Source organism: Schistocerca americana, chromosome 2 (genome assembly GCF_021461395.2).
Source record: "Schistocerca americana isolate TAMUIC-IGC-003095 chromosome 2, iqSchAmer2.1, whole genome shotgun sequence".
NCBI lineage: Eukaryota > Metazoa > Arthropoda > Insecta > Orthoptera > Acrididae > Schistocerca > Schistocerca americana.
Genome location: NC_060120.1, coordinates 893,232,364 through 893,250,005, shown reverse-complemented (window position 1 = coordinate 893,250,005; position 17,642 = coordinate 893,232,364). Strand labels below are relative to the sequence as shown.

Genomic DNA, 17,642 nt, shown 5'->3' with positions numbered 1-17,642 from the left:
TTTCGTTGCACACTGACACACATGCAGCATCAGCTACAGGGCAATCGAAAATTCTACGCCAGCAATAAATTGTACGTCAGAATTAAAATTATGTCAGTACTGGTAAAGGTACCTAGAGTGAATTCAGGTTTATGTACATACACGGAAGCAGTCGCTTTAATTCTGTGGATAGCGCAATAAAATCCCAACAAAGAGGAAGAAATTAAAGGTTTTAAAAATGATTAATCTCGACTGTTAATATAATTTCATTGAACAATACATACATATATATATATATATATATATATATATATATATATATATATATATATATATATATATATATTATTCCGTGCGAGCTCTAATTTCTCTTATTTTATTATGATGATCACTCCCCCTATGTAGGTCGGGTCAACAAAATATTTTCGTATTCGGAGGAGAAAGTTGTTGATTAAAATTTCGTGAGGACATCCCGCCGCAATGAAAAACGCCTTTGTTTTAATGATTTCCATCCCAAATCCTCTATCATGTCCATGACACTCTCCCCCATATTTCCCGATAGTACAAAAAGGGCAGCCCTTCTTTGAACTTTCTTGATGTACTCCGTTAATCCTATCCAGTAAGAATTCTATACCACGTTGCAGTACTCCCAAAGAGGACGGACATGCGTAGTGTATGCAGTCTCTTTAGTACATCTGATGCATTTTCTAGGTATCCTGCCAGTAAAACGCAGTCTTTGGTTCGCCTTCCCCACATCATTTTCTACGTGTTTTTTCCAATTAAAGTTGTTCTTAATTATAATTACTAGGTACTTTAACTGAATTTATGGCCTTTAGATTTGACTAATTTATCGTGCAACCGAAGTTTAACTAGTTTCATGTGGGTGACCACACACTTTCCACTTTTAGAGTCAACTTCCAATTTTCGCACCACACAGATATCATAAACGCATGCGCGTTACGTTGAAAAAGTAGTACAACTAAACTTAACTTTATTCAGCTGCATTTAAAAAAGGCCGCAGCGAGAAAGATAGATCAGCGTTTAATGTCAGGACCGAGGTGCATGGACAATGAAGGAGATTAGCCGTGTTCATCTGACTGGAATCGTCCCAAGGTTTTTTTTTTTTTTTTTTTTTTTTTTTTTTTTTTTTTTTTTTTTTAATGGAACCGCGGGAAACCAAATCCGGATGCCCGAGCGGGGATGTGAAGCCCGTTCCTCTAGAAAGTGTCACCTGGGGACGTAGTACAGACCTAAAAAATCTCAGAAATAGGTTTCCCCTCCGCAATTTTCGAAGAAAGAGACACCGGAGTTACAACGCAGTTCAAGTAACGGAAAAAATACGTCAATTCGCAATTTCAGATCTTAATTCAGGAATGTAGAAGAAATCTGCCAGAAAACCTTCATTTATCATTACCTATCTCTCCTGCTTTACATAAGTGTGCTTATACAGCACTAATTTTTTTTTGTTGAGTATAGTTCTGCTGGTTTAGTCAAGGGATCTGTTAATAAAAAAAAATAAAATAAAAAAAAATATCTGCTTCCTCCGTGAATGGTAACGCTTTACAAAAGCAGTTTGTCGTAGAGTGTGTCGCAATACACAGGCACGCGTATACAGGTTGATTATAATGAAACTTTCGTTACTTGAGCCAGTGTAGAAGGGAAACCGTTTACCGTGTGGAGGCCCACCCATAAGGGAATCATGTTCAGACTGTGCGCTGCAGGATTTACGTTGTCAGCAGTGTTAATGTCTTAACTTAGCGTTAGGCACCTGTACTGTTACGGCGACATAACGTTGAAACACAAGCAGCAGTGTGCATTACAGTTGCAGACAATCAGCACGGGTCTGGACGAAGTGAGCAGGGCTTTACTCGTAAAGCTGTTTTATCAAAACACAGTAAGTGCTGCTGCTCTTAGTGAGTACCGACGTATTGAAGGAGTACAGAGAGGTTCTCTTTCGCACCAGGGTTGAAGAACGTATAAACCACAAAAAAACACAATTACCATTTAGAAACCCCAAAAAGCAATCTAAAATATTCACGTTTGACGAACTATGAATATTAGGATCGCCAAAGCTTTCGAGCTGCTCCACTTTGTATACTCGGTTCTATCATCTTCCCCCGCCCTTCCCCTATATGGTTTGAATCATTCTTACCGTGCAACATTTCAGTTTCTCATTATACAATGTACCCTCACTATGGGTGCAATGTTATTTCTCTTCCCCACCTAACGGCCACCTATTACAGACCTTGTGGTCATTAAAAACGAATAGCAACAAAAAATTCCTTTTTCAGGATAATATTTTCACAATGAATGTCTACTCTTGTCACTGCAATTTATATAATAATGCTCATGACAGTAAGGCTTTAGCTAAGCTACAAAGTGTCGTCATAGCGGACTGCAGATGAATACTATTCCTTCGGTTTGAAAATCGCTACTGAATCAAGGAGAAACGACGGGAGTTAAGATTTATAAGGGCCATTAGGTTAATTACCGAAGGGATCCACTGAACTTTTGCTAGCAGAATTTCTGCTGCGCAAAGTTGAGAGTCAGCTCAATTTCATGCGCTAGCGACTTCCAAGCGAGAATCGCTGTCGTTAACTTTCTACTGTCTTTGCAGTCTCTGTTGCCTATGGCACAAGATTTTTACTGGGATTAACTAAACGCAAAAGTGCCAACTAGTTTACGTAAATTTGAGCAGTTTCTTCCTGAAAGAATATTCGTTTTGCCTCCACACACACACACACACACACACACACACACACACACACACGAGGTGTCTTAGCTTGTAACAAATGGTAAGGAAAATGGTTTCCAGTATATTTATGAAAAAAGATACAATACACGAAAATTTATAACGAAAATCAGTTGGAACTTTATGTGTAGGTACCAACCTAAAGTCATGTTTAGTAATAATATGCGACGGAATTGAGGGAAATATTTACCACTTCCGCATTAGTGTTTTAGAACAATGTACCATTAGTAGCATTTTACTGCAGCATCTAATACTGAATTTAAAAAATATGCAAACCAAAAAATTTTGTAAAATAAGAGACACTGACTGGCACACAGTATCGACCTTGAAATGCTTTCTTCGACGAACATCGGAACGGATCCGAGATAACGAATTACGTTTAGCGTCTCTAAGCATTACTGTGAGTCAATCAACAGCAAGAAAGAGGCATTTACGGAAATTAAGTATATCTGCTTCTTACTGCATATTCTTGTTTACGATTGAAATAAATTTCAAGAAATGCCATATTTACAAGTACATATTGCTAATAACTGCTATGTACCATTCGCGCAATTAATGTAGTGTTCTACAACACCTTCACCCAATGTACAAACTGTGTTCTCTGCTAAAGGACCTGTGTACCAAAATTCTCTCTTGTAAAACTGACCGAGACCGGTTAAATGAAGACGTCGATGAAATTCAACACGGCTCTCTCAGTCCCCCGATCTGCATATAAAAAGAGCCTTTGTGGGCTATGTTGTAAGACAACTGCTCAGTCAATTTCCTTCTCTATGGACACTTTCTGAATTAGCAGATGGAGTGACTACATACCCGACGAAGTGTTGTGTAAGACGTGTACTACATTACTCCTCGTCGAACACAAGGTGATGTTCATACAGAAAGATGCTTACTATTGGGTCTACAACTTTGCTTCCGCCGTTTTGCAATAGATGGCAATAGCTTCACGTGGTAGAGCAGGTGGTAGGTAGGTCGTAAGTGTCTTACAATAAGCGTAGTCAAAAAGTCATCAAAATATTAGTCGATCTGTGATTTCATCGTACCGTTATTCTCATCTGAGTGTGTCAATTTACGAGCCCAATTCTCGTCATTTGCGGAAAGTTTTAATTTTCTGCTTTAACATAAAGAATCTCTGGCTGAGGCTCGTAAAATATTGGGTAATCTCTATGGTGAGGCTTCTATTAGTGAAAGTACAGGAGTAGAATGGTTTCAGCGCGTCAAGAACGGTGATTTTTACATCGTAAGATCGACATGGCAGTGGAAGCGAGAAGGTTTTCGAAGCTACTAAAACCGACGGGAACAATCACAGGAGAGCGTTATTGATAGCAATTGATGCGTTCGAAAAGAGCACTGATACACAAACGGACATGAGGTGGTGATTTTGCAGCATTAGAATGATCAATGTCGCAAAACCCGTCAAATCAATCTTTTAAATGGGAAATCCTGCCCATTACCCGTATTCTGCAGACCTTGTTCCCTCTGACTACTACCTTTTTCGATGAATGGTACATGGCGTGGCTGACCAGCACTTTCGGTGATATGAACAAGTGCAAAGTTGAATCGATTCATCGATCTCTTCAAAAGACGCCCAGGTCTTTCGCCGCGGGATTCATATGCAGCCCGAAAGATGGGAAAAGGTACCGGCCAGTGATGGCCAGTACTTTGAATGATGAACTTTTTATTAATTTTTACAATAAAGCATCGAACTTCCAGAAAAAAACGACGGAAGCAAAGTTGTACACTCAATATCAAAGATTTTGACATTCAGCAAGCAGTGAATGGAACCAAGGAGAATTTTTGAAAGAAAATTAAAGTCCATGGAGACGAAAGAAAAACTATGGGGTTTTTCGATGACATTGTAATTTTGTCAAAGACGGGAATGGATTTGGAAGATCAGCTAAACGCAATGTAGAGCGTCCTGGGAAGTGGTTATAAGGTTAAGATTCCCAACAGTGAAACAAGGTTAAAGGATTGTAGCCGTATTACATCAGGCAGTGCTGACGGAATTAGTTTAGCCAATGCACGACTAAAAGTAGTAGATGATTTCTGTTATCTGGGAAGCAAAATAACTGACGATGGCCAAAGCATAGAGAATATAAAACTCAGACTGGCATTAGCAAGGGAGTCATTTCGGTAAAACAGGAATTTTCTAATGTCTAATAGGAAGCTTCTTCTGAAGGGATTTGTCTGGAGTGTCGATATTTGGAAGTGAAACGTGGACGATAAGTAGCTTAGATAAACAGAGATCAGAAGCTTTCGAAATGTGATGCTACAGAAAGAATGCTTAAGATTAGATTGGTATACCGAGTAACTAATGACGACTTACTGAACCGAGCTGGGGGAAAAAAAGAACTTTGCATTACAAGTTGACTAAAAGAAGGGGCAGATTTTACAGGACACATCCTCAGGCATCAAGGGGATGTCAGGTTGGTAATAGAGGGAAATTTGAGGGAGTGAATATTTATAGACACACAATTGCACGAACACTCAAGAGTAGGTACATAAGAATGTAGGTTGCAGAAGTTATGCAGAGATTACGAGATTTGTACAGAATATACCAGCGTGGAGAACTACAGCGAACAACTCTTTGGACTGAAGGTTACTCCAACAACTAACCAGCCATCCTCATAACAAAAAATGGTTCAAATGGCTCTGAGCACTATGGGACTCAACTGCTGAGGTCATTAGTCCCCTAGAACTTAGAACTAGATAAACCTAACTAACCTAAAGACATCACAAACATCCATGCCCGAGGCAGGATTCGAACCTGCGACCGTAGCGGTCTTGCGGTTCCAGACTGCAGCGCCTTTAACCGCACGGCCACTTCGGCCGACCATCCTCATAACATTTACGTATTTTGTCCTCATTGACCATTAGAACATTACCTTCTAGACATATTGCAACGCCGAGAAATGTCGGACAGGAAATATAAACTGAGCTGGATGATATCTTATGTAATCAAATTTTCTTAAAAAATTCATTTTCATTCACGAGCGTCTGACCACTGCCCTACTAAATGCTGTGATGCAACAGTATTAAATATCTCACTCTGAATCACAAACAGATAACGCACTGTGCCCTTTTGGATGCTTCATACCTGAGTGACTGCTTTCCAGCACTACATACAAGCTAATAGCCAATGTGAAAAAGTTTTAGAAGAGTCACCAGTTACAGAAATAAAAACTGGTTAACATAAAGGTGACTAAAGTAGAATCGAACATTTTCGATTGCTTCTAAGTGTAACCAACAGTTCTGAAGAGAACTGAAGAATTGTTTTTCAAGCTACAGAACCATGAACGAAAGTGGCGCAAATTTCAAGTGTGTACGAGAAGAAATGCACAGTTGATTATAAAGGATGTAACGGGTATAACTGGAGATATTTTTGTATGTGGTACCTTAATACGTGCGCACGTTAGTTGTTTTTTTTCCCCTTATCGAAGTTTTCCCACAAACACGTCACATAATTTACTACCTGATGTTTTCTGCATGGTCGTATCTGCACCGCTACGACTACTAAGCATTTTGCGTCCACGTATGAACACCTGACGCGCTGTCCAGGAGAAAATAAACATTAGTGACTTGCTCTGGCCCCATGTAGTTGGAGGCACTACCCAACCTAAGAGCATATGACTTGTAGTATGCTATAATTATTAGACTGCTGATTACGTAAATACTGATGTAACGTTGTTCATAAAAGGTCTTATACCCGTTACCCTCTGTATAATCTATTCTACAGTAGATAGCATATACGTCAAGTTAACAGATCAAGTAGCGTAATGAATAAACAAAATACATCTAGGATTAAACACACGAATAAATGTGACTTTGGAGTAGAAGTTAACAATTCCACAGCAGGCTTCTATCGGGACGTCATGTGTTACTTCCGACCTGAATATAACATTGTTTCCGACTGCAACATATGAGTCTGCGAAAATTCACGGTGGGGGACAAACACTCATTTTCTCCTAGAGAGAAGCGATATTACGTCCTGGAAAACGATGTTCTTCGACTCTAGGCAAACAGCGGAACGCTGGAGACTCTTCAATTTCACTGGATTCGAGATGCGTCAGTAGTGGAATATAAAACTCCAGAATATCTTTGGAGTTGTACGTTGCAGAAGGATGAAACGCATATGCTATGCCTCAACCTTTAGGCATGTCAACTGGAGTTCCGTGTGGTATGCCTCGCCTTACTGGATTCGCTTCGAAGAATGGAAAGCATCGTAATCAACCGAACCCTTGTCGGTCTTGCCACATATGAAAATAATTGTTTTCCTGGAATACCGTAAAATTCCAAAAACCTACGTTTTCAACGAAAATGCAGCTGACATGAAAATGTTGAGGGAATAGCTTGTTTAATGACAAAATGTAATGGAAATTAAGAACACAGAAGGAGCGCAAACAAAGTAGTTTTACGGATACAACCCTTGTACCGCTCATACATGTTTGAGGTACGTCAGACGGACGACCAAAATATACTAACGACAAGTGGATATAAATTTCGAGGTGCGATTTTCGCTAAGCTGTAGTGGACTACGTGACGAATTTTCTGACGTACAGAAAGTAAGTTTTAACGGTTATAGTTGCCGAATGATGACACCATTTTCTTAATCGGATATATACTTTAACTGTGGCACTGGACAGGGCCTTCGAAGAGGGTTTCAATGATATAACATGTGTGGAAGTTAATCGAATAGTAACAAAGTAACAGCGCCGCAAGTCTCGGTCCCGTCGTCAAAAGAGGTCCCGCAAACATCTGCCGTACTGTAGCAAAAGTAAGCAAACACGTAACTCCGGGATGGTTCGTGTGCTTATTATTCTAGCTGTCATATTAAGGGCTGAAAAGGCTTTCCTTGTATACTGAGTCATGCGATTCCGAACAATGAACGGACGTTGAAATTCATCTGGACCTAACGCAACACGGGCCAGTGTTACATGGCATTTCAGGTCTTCGGCAGTCATCGGTGGTTCAATTTTCTCAACAAACAGTCCATAGGTGTTGAGCATGGTGAGCGTGCAGGCCGCAGTGCTTACCGAACGACCGACCCAACGACCTCTACAGATTCTGTTGGGAGGAACTGTAACTACTCGTATTTGTGCGGAGTGGATGGGACAACCATCATCTTTGAACAACGTGTGCTGCTTTACGTCCGGTGTGCTCTCAATAAAGCAGGAACCAATGGTGTCTCGGTGCCATCCTTATGAAGTCTATGCCGCACGTTGACAGACCAAGGTGGTCGTTCAACCATTTCTCTCAGCCAGCGTGGATTTGCAGATAATCAGTAGTGCGTACTGCGAACATTGGTTTGCCCACGGTCTGTAAGCGTTGCTTCACCAATAAACAGAACTTTGCTGTTTTCGTCGACAGCATTCGGAGAACTGTAACCTAAGCTGTAAGTCATTGTCATAAAGCAGCTAATTGAATGAAATGTAGAAAAGACGAAATACGTCGGAATTTAGCATTGGGAGAACACTTCAAGCTGCTTCGTAGTGACGTGCTTATTAGATACTACCGCTGTTAAAATGTTAGCTGCATTTCTCTCATCAGCAGTTATTCTTTTCGTTGTCGTGTTTTAAATTTTCAATTTCTAGTTTCTGGACGTTATTTTATGATGTTTGCGAAGACATATCGTCAGGGCTGGCGCGATCCACAGCATTTCAACAGAAGCGCATCTCATAATAGTTTGCCATCATTTGCCATAAACGAAAATCATATCCACTTTTTCGACTGTCGTAGACATTGTGAAAGTCTGGAAACCTTCACGGATAAGCTGTCCAACAGCTACAGCTGCAGAGCACAGACTGATGGTTTTCAGGCGCACATGTAAACACAGAAGCTGTACTCTAGTTATATGGTGCGCTAAAGATACACGGAAAACGGGTATCAAAATCTTTTCTCCTTCTGGATGTATTTCCGATGTGTAGCCATAGCTGCCTCATCCTGTAGAACTAAAATAGCCGCTGCCTCTTTTTTAAGGCACCTTCCTCTGTGTGTGGAGCCATAAGCTATTATTATTATTATTATTATTATTATAACCCAACTTTTCTCAGACGTTATGTCTGTTTAAAAATGGAAAGTGACGCGGACCTTGATCAAGCGTGACTTCCTTTTACTGTACAGTATATGTTACAGTGCACTTGGGAACTTTCGGGTAATTGAACATGTATCAATAATTAGAGATTTCTGTAGTCGTATATATATATATATATATATATATATATATATATATATATATATATATGTTTGGATGTAGCTGTATTGCGTTGATGTACTCGTGGATATTGCGTGGTATGACTCCTGTAGTTGATAGTACAATTGGTATAATGTCAACTTTATCCTGATGCCACATGTCCTTGACTTCCTCAGCCAGTTTGATGTATTTTTCAATTTTTTCTCCTGTTTTCTCCTGTATACTTGTTGTATTGGGTATGGATATTTCGATTAGCTGTGTTAATTTCTTCTTTTTATTGGTGAGTATGATGTCAGGTTTGTTATGTGGTCTTGTTTTATCTGTTATAATGGTTCTGTTCCAGTACAATTTGTATTCATCGTTCTCCAGTACATTTTGCGGTGCATACTTGTATGTGGGAACGTGTTGTTTTATTAGTTTATGTTGTATGCCAAGTTGTTGACGTATTATTTTTGCTACATTGTCATGTCTTCTGGTGTATTCTGTATTTGCTAGTATTGTACATCCGCTTGTGATGTGATCTACTGTTTCTATTTGTTGTTTGCAAAGTCTGCATTTATCTGTTGTGGTATTGGGATCTTTAATAATATGCTTGCTTTAATGTCTGGTGTTTATGGTTTGATCCTATATTGCAATCATGAATCCTTCTGTCTCACTGTATATATTGCCTTTTCTTAGCCATGTGTTGGATGCGTCTTGATCGATGTGTGACTGTGTTAGATGATACGGGTGCTTGCCATGTAGTGTTTTCTTTTTCCAATTTACTTTCTTCACACGTGTTGATGTTATGTGATCTAAAGGGTTGTAGAAGTGGTTATGAAATTGCAATGGTGTAGCCAGTGTATTATTATATGAGTGATTGGATTGCTTTGTGTATTTTGCTAGTTTCTGCTCGTTCTATAAAGAATTTTCTTAAATTGCCTACCTGTCCACAATGTAGGTTTTTTAGGTCGATAAATCCCCTTCCTCCTTCCTTTCTCCTTAATGTGAATCTTTCTGTTGCTGAATGTGTGTGATGTATTCTATATTTGTGGCATTGTGATCGTGTAAGTGTGTTTTTTCTTGCTGTCAATTCTGTTTTCAGTATTTTTGTTAGTCTTTGTATTTTTCTTGTAGTTCTTCTTTAATATTTGTATTATCTACTCCTATTTTTTGTCTGTGTCCTAGATATTTATAGGCATCTGTTTTTTCCATCGCTTCTATGCAGTAATCTTCTTGTATAGCGTGTTTTCCCTTGACTATGCTATTTTTCTTACATTTGTCTGTTCCAAAAGCCATATTTTTATCATTGCTGAATACTTCTGTTATCTTTAGCAATTGGTTGAGTTGTTGATTTGTTGCTGCCAGTAGTTTTAGATCATCCATGTATAGCAAATGTGTGATTTTGTGTTGGTATCTTCCAGTAATATTATAGCCATAATTTGTATTATTTAGCATGTTGGATAGTGGGTTCAGAGCAAGGCAGAACCAGAAAGGACTTAATGAGTCTCCTTGGTATATTCCACGCTTAATCTGTATTGGCTGTGATGTGATATTATCTGAATTTGTTTGGATATTAAGTGTGGTTTTCCAATTTTTCATTACTATGTTTAGGAACTGTATCAATTTAGGATCTACTTTGTATATTTCCAATATTTGTAGTAACCATGAGTGGGGGTACACTATCAAAAGCTTTTTGGTAATCAATGTATGCGTAATGTAGCGACCTTTGTTTAGTTTTAGCTTGATATGTCACCCCTTCATCTATTATCTGTTGCTCTTTACATCCTCGTGCTCCTTTGTAGCAGCCTTTTTGTTCTTCATTTATAATTTTGTTCTGTGTTGTATGTGTCATTAATTTCTGTGTAATGACTGAAGTTAATATTTTGTATATTGTTGGTAGGCATGTTATGGGGCGATATTTTGCTGGGTTTGCTGTGTCTGCTTCACCTTTAGGCTTCAGATAAGTTATTCCATGTGTAAGTGTATCAGGGAATGTATATGAGTCTGTAATGTAACTGTTAAATAATTTAGATAGATCTGAATGTGTTGAGGTGAACTTCTTTAGCCAGAAATTTGCTATTTTATCTTTTCCAGGGGCTTTCCAATTGTGCGTAGAATTAATTGCTCGGGTGACTTCATCTTGCAAAATTATCACTTCAGGCATTTGCGGTATAATCTTGTATGTGTTTGTTTCTGCTTGTATCCACCGTGCATGTCTTATGTTGTACCGGGTTTGACCATATGTTGCTCCAGAAATGTTCCACGTCTGTTATGCTTTGTGGATTGTCTACTATAATGTGTGTGTTATCTATTGTCTGGTAAAATTTATTTTGGTTTGTGTTGAATGTTTGGTTTTGTTTCCTTCTATTTTCACTTTTTTTGTATCTTCTAAGTCGTTTGGCCAATGCTTGTAATTTCTGCTTCTTTTCATCTAATTGCTCTATCGCTTCTTGTTGTGAGATTTTACCTAACCTTTTTCATTTTTTGTCTGATATTTCACTTCTTATAAATTGTGTTAGCTGTCCGATGTCTTTTCTCAGTTTTTCTATTCTAATCTGTAGCCTGTGTTGCCATGCTGGTTTTGTGGGTTTCTTCTGTATGTTGGTCGGTTCTGATCTCTGCCTAGTGTGTATATTTAGTGTAGTGAGTGCTCCTATATAAACCAGTAGTTTTAACTCTTCCATAGTTGTATTTTCATTTATTTTGTTATGTATAATTGTGTTGATAGTTGTTATTGTTGATTCGACTTGTGGGTTATTTGGTGGTCTATGCAAGAATGGTCTAATGTCTGTATTTGTGTCTTTGTATCCTATATATGTCAGCTGAATTTTTTCTTCTATATCTAACATATGTGTCACTTCGTGTTGTATTTGTGCTTGATCTGGTGGCTGTCTTAAGATTTCGTTTTCCTCTGATTGTTTAACTGATGCGTGTTGTTCTTTGTTTGTTTGCTCTGGGATGTTTGAGCCCATTACTGTATTTTCTTCTTCTGATTGCACATTATTTTGTTCCAGTATTTCTTGTACTTGTTGTTTGATGTTTTCTAATTCTGACTGGGGTATCCTGTTATTTTTGATTATTACACGGATCTGATCAGCTAGTCGTTGTTCTGTTAAAAATTTTAATTCTGGGTATCTGGCAATAAATGTTGTGTATACTTGCGATCTGTATCCAGTTGTGTTGGTTCCTAAGTTTGTTGCTTGGTAGTAACAGAACATGAGGTGTCGGTTAACTTCATCTGACCATCCCATCCTCTGTCTTTGTTTTCCTTCCAGGGTGGTTGCAGGAAGCATATCCTGCAAAACACCTCTATTTGGATTTAAATCATTTACCGTGTGGCTAGCAGTATCGTTACCATTGTGGACGGGCATAGGGTTCAAGCGTCGTCCCCGACCATGACAGCGCTTGTCCGAGGCTTCATTAGTTCTGTCCTGAACCAACTAATCACACTAAAAGGGAGGTTAGCCCTGTTAGTGGTTTGTTCTTTTCGTCGCCTTTTACGACTGGCAGAACATACCGGAGGCCTATTCTTTTCCCGGGCCTCCACGAGGTTTATTATTATTATTATTATTATTATTATTATTAATTAGATGCAGAACACATACTTTCATAGATGCAACGATGAAAATAAAACACTCCACAGTTAGTACATATTCTTTATAATTACGCATGTCGGCATTGCTGAGTGCATTAGCTTAACGCATAAATGTACGTACTTATCGAAACACATCTAAAAACACACACCACATGAATGCGATGCTCTCTCCAGCCCCCACCTGAACTGAAAAAAGTTATGCAGTTTGTGGAACAATGACAAGGAGATACATGTAAACGCTAAATATCCCCACTGACTCCATTACGAGACTTCATATGCAGCACTTAAGTCTCTGTAGCCCATATTGAGTAGCCCCTAAACACGGATCTACCATTCAAGTCTGTGACTGATCCTTCAGATTATATCGTTTAACACAGTTTTCGATTTTTGTTATCGAGGTGTGATGTGCCCTGGCACCGGACACACCCTTTCTATTCGTACTAGTTCAAAATATCACCCACACGACATTATACTGTACTCTGAAGTCAAATCAAGCCATACCAATAATTTTCGAGACTGGATTAACAAAAAAAAAAAAAAAAAAAAACTGGTAAAAGCCAATATGTTGATTCTAATGCTTCAGGTGTTCTGCATGGTCTCCCCTCACTTGGGTACAACGCACAGAAAGTTGATACAATCGTGCCAAACTCAAAGGGAAGTCCTCCTCTGGGATGTTGTTAAGCTCGCGCGTCACACTGGATTGAACGTATGTTATGTCAAGACGTTCGTTCACCCCTGATGTGAATATCTGCACTTTTTCGTTTTGTGGTAGGTTCTTATTGATGACAAGAAGTCTCGTCGCATGTGGTGATTTTCTTACAGAATAGAATTTCCTGCGTTTTTTATTTCTATCAAGTCGCGCGTTGTTTCTGTTCGGAAGTCGAGATGTGAGGGACAAACCTCAAAACATTATGGAGAATGTCTTGAACACTTTATTTACAGATGTTTCTCCACTGCGATTTGTGACTTAAAAAAGTTGACAAATTAAGCTCGCATATCCACTACTGAACACTGCCTGCTCGACTGACTGGTGAATGCACACCTGTTGCTTACGGTTGTTAGTTGAAGCTGCCGCTATAGTTACTGCACTGAAGTAGCTTATAGATAGAATAATATCAGCGTCGGGACGTTTTTGGACGGACAGTGTAGGAGTATGTGTAACACTGGACCAGAAACGCAGAAATGGCAGGTCGAAGGGAGACAACCGCCGTGAAATTGCTACCAAGCAAGAAGTCACAGATAGTGAGCTCGCTTTCTGGAGGGGACATTCAAATACTAGTCCGACTGATTATGACAGTTTTTTCTTTGTCGTCCTAAATTCCGAGACGGTGCTCTTGAAAATAAGCTATCCCATCCTTGCCTTATCCAAGCTTGTCTCAGTCAATGAACAACTGCAGGCAACACAGAGTGTCAGAAATTAACGTAAAGATAATCCACTACATGTTGCCTATCACTTGCTTTTTTTATAACTGGTTTCACTCTTCCAATGAGACGTACTCCAGATATTAATCGTCTGATGGTGCACGTGTTGCCACCAGGCGATGAACATCGAAAGATCCTTTCGCTGAGAGTCAATAATAAAAAACCAAATGGTACGCAACATGCGAAGATTTCTCGCTACATTGGTTTCTGAACACATCTTTGTGACTGGGCGTTAAAACCCATTCTTCCACTAGAAACGTGCCCAAGTAAATAACACAGAAATGAATTTTAAGTGTTTTAAGTTAATGGACTCTCTTACCTCGAACTCTAAATTACGTGCGATTACGTCAAAATCTCAAGAAAAAACTTTCCTGGGAGCTTTTTTAACGATCCGGTGCGAGAATCCCCAGGAGATATTCATAATGAGGAAAAGGATGGAAAGCTTTTGTCTCGAATCATAAGAGTTTTCGGTAGAGGGTGTCCGAAGTTGTGGTAGTTGATTATTACAAAAAAGAGCCAGAAATTAAGATCTTCAGATTAGAGAAAGGAAATGTGCGTAATTATGGGAGGTGTGAAATGTGATTACGGTACGTGACAGTTGGCACTTCTCCGTCGGCCAAATTATCGCAATCGTGGCGACTGCAAATTGCCGCTTCGGTTATCTCTGCTTCCAACCATGACGTTACACCTGCAACGAAGTTTTCGCGTGCACAGAACTTTTAGCCCGATCTAAATTCAGAGGTAGTTCTCTGTTATGCACAAACCAAATGTCATAACGGAGCACTGGGTGCATCTATATTACTAAGCAACTATCAGGGAAATCAGAATATAAGGGTTTCCAGGGGGTCGATTCTACGACTATGGTACTCAGCATCCACTAGCAGCAGATAGTCTGACACTCAAAATTAAAACGGGCTACTCACAGCAAAAGGCGCGTGACGTTTAGTGCAGGTGTTGTGTGTTTGGGTATTCAAACGCATAACACATTTTTGTCTGGCGTTACTCTGTATGTCTCGCCATTCGTCCTGTAAGACGGACCTTTTTCCCGATTATTACTCATCTTGTCTTGCACACGAAAAAACTGCAGCCCAGTCAAAACATTCACAGTGAGGCACAGCTTCGTACGCTGGCCACACAGCAAGCTAAAACAAATATCTGAAACCCGGTCAAGATTAATTTGAAAAGTAGCTCGACTGGCATATCTGTACTGATAAATTTCCAGGAGTCTACGTTTCCCTTCTATTTGCGGCTAAAGCGGAAATATCGTTCTGGATTCCTTTACTACAAATTGTGTTCAAATAGTATTCCTTTAACACACCGCGAATTACTTGAAATTAAACATTGGGAGTTTTTTTCCTGAATTACTTCTTGCATTTTCTGTACGTTCTTCAGCAAGGAAACGTAACCGATCCCCCAAAGAGGAAGAGAAGATCGTAATTCATTAAAAATGCAAGGTCCTGTAATTTGCATGACAAATCGAAGTGCACTCCTGCCTTTAACGGCAGCGTCCCATATTTGCGCTTCAGCTGTTCACTGATCCGTCGGCTGCCCCCTGCTCAGCGTTCGGCTTCAATAGAATCGCGACAGCTCAGTGGAATCTCGTAACGCCAAGAATGTCTTTCTCCCCCACTAAATGCAGCCAGCGCCGTGAAACTGGAGACAGCGCCGATCGGATTCCTGTCCTTCACATGAAAAACAGCTTTCTCACAGCGAGCTTCCAAAAGATTAAGGCTTCGAGAGAGCGTCATGGAATCCCGGGAGCGCCGCTATTGCGATAACACCCAAGTGCGCTGGGAAGAGTAATAGATGTTCAACAACGTATTTTCAAGTAGTGATCAGTAAGTACGAAATAAAAAGTCAAGAACCAAAGACCGAAAGTCAACCACACTACACAAGCGGAGGTATTCATCATACTTTGGTGATGGTGATATTAGTCAGTCGAGTGCTGGTCCAAAAGTTCGTAGCTGCCTTTTTTTTCATGTTCATATTCCGGTTGCTATGGGTTTATTTATCGGCCGTCATTTTACATCTGCAGTTCGCTGTTGCTATTTGAGTTTATATATAGTCATTTTGTCATATGGGGATAGTGAGTGAAGTTGTTGGCGCTAGAAAACGGAATGCCACATGTAGAATCGAACAATTCCTACGTATTGTACTGTTTTGAGTTCATTAGAGAGGTGACAGTAGCGGAGACAGCCAGAAACATTTGCACCGTGTATGGGGATAACGGCATTGGACAGAGCACGGGAAGAACACGGTTTTCTCATTTCAAGGATGATCGTTGTGACATTAGTGACTCTCCACGTTCAGGAAGACTTTCGGGGTTTTATGAAGACCGTCAAAACGCACTAATCCACAATGATGCGCGTCAATGTACTCGAGAAGTGGCAAATACGATGATGTGTTAACATTCCACCACAGTGAGACATTTGCATGCAGTGGGGAACGCTCAAAAATCGAATGTGTGGATATCGCATGATCTACACCAAAAATCACAAAAATCGGCGGGCGACCATGTGTGCATCTCTGATTGCTCATCATTAATTGGCTCGTAAACAATACAGACCATTCCTATCCTGTATCTTTACTTGTGACGAGCAATGGTGTGTTTATGCTAACATAAGGAAAAGAAAGGAATGGGTGAGCACAAACAAAGCAGCAACTAATTTTATGCATCTCGTGCAACAGCGACGGTGAGGTCATCTACTACTTGCTTCCCTGATGTGTAACCGTAACTGCTGACATTTATTGTCAACAACAGAGACGTCTTGCAGACGCAGTCCCAGAAGGAAGACTCTGAACCGATACTACGCCAGGATAACGCCCAGCCACACTCAGCTAAACTGACAAAAAGAAATACTATACAGATGATGGGTTGGAAATCATTCCGTACCCATGTTATTCACCTGTTGTCACGGCCTTTGATTATCACTTTTTCTGCTCTCCATAGAACAATCTTTCAGTAACTTCCTTTCCGGATGAGAATCCGCTCCGAACGCGGCTCGACGAGTTGTTCGCCACAGAATCACGTGGTCTCTGCTGTCGCGGAGTCGGGAATTTACTCCAGCGTTGGCAGACTGTTATAAATATCAAAGGAAAATTATATTATTGATGACTAAAGTCTCTGTTATGTGCGTCTGTTGAGTTTATTTAACTTAAAGAGAAACGCTAAGAACTTAGCACCAACTCAATAAAAAGTGAAATTTAGAGGGAAAAAAATCAAATGTGTGCTCTCACTTACCATCATCTCTAAAATGAGCGCACCTTTAACTTACTCGCGTGTATGAAACTATAGCACGGAACTCGTCCCTTCCATCTTCGTTCACCGAAGTGATCTCCGGTCTTTCCCTCCTTACTTTCGTTACGAATACTCCACTAGCGTACTGTTATTAACTATCTGGTGAGGAAGAACGCTGGTTAGTAGAAGTGTAAGGGCCACAATGCACTACCATAGAACACAGTGGTGAAGTTCCACCGACGCTTGCATAGTGGTCCAAGTAGTCTGAACGACGAACAAAGTGGAAGACCATCTCTGTGTGACGAGCCTATAATTGCAAGTGATGTGGAGGCTCTTGTGATCGAAGTCCGGCGTTTCACAAACAAGGAGATTCTGCAGAAAATGAAAATCAGTCGTTTATCAGTTTTCAGTATCTTGCGCGACAGGACAAAGGTCCCTGCTTTCTCTCTCTCTCTCTCTCTCTCTCTCTCTCTCACACACACACACA

The 17,642-nt window shown here is 40.0% G+C and overlaps 1 protein-coding gene across 5 annotated transcripts in view; it reads right to left on the bottom strand.

Moving 5' to 3' along the window:
- LOC124595846 (serine/threonine-protein phosphatase 2B catalytic subunit 2-like) overlaps positions 1-17,642 on the bottom strand; it is a 773,882-nt gene that overhangs the window by 137,455 nt on the left and 618,785 nt on the right. The window lies entirely within an intron of this gene.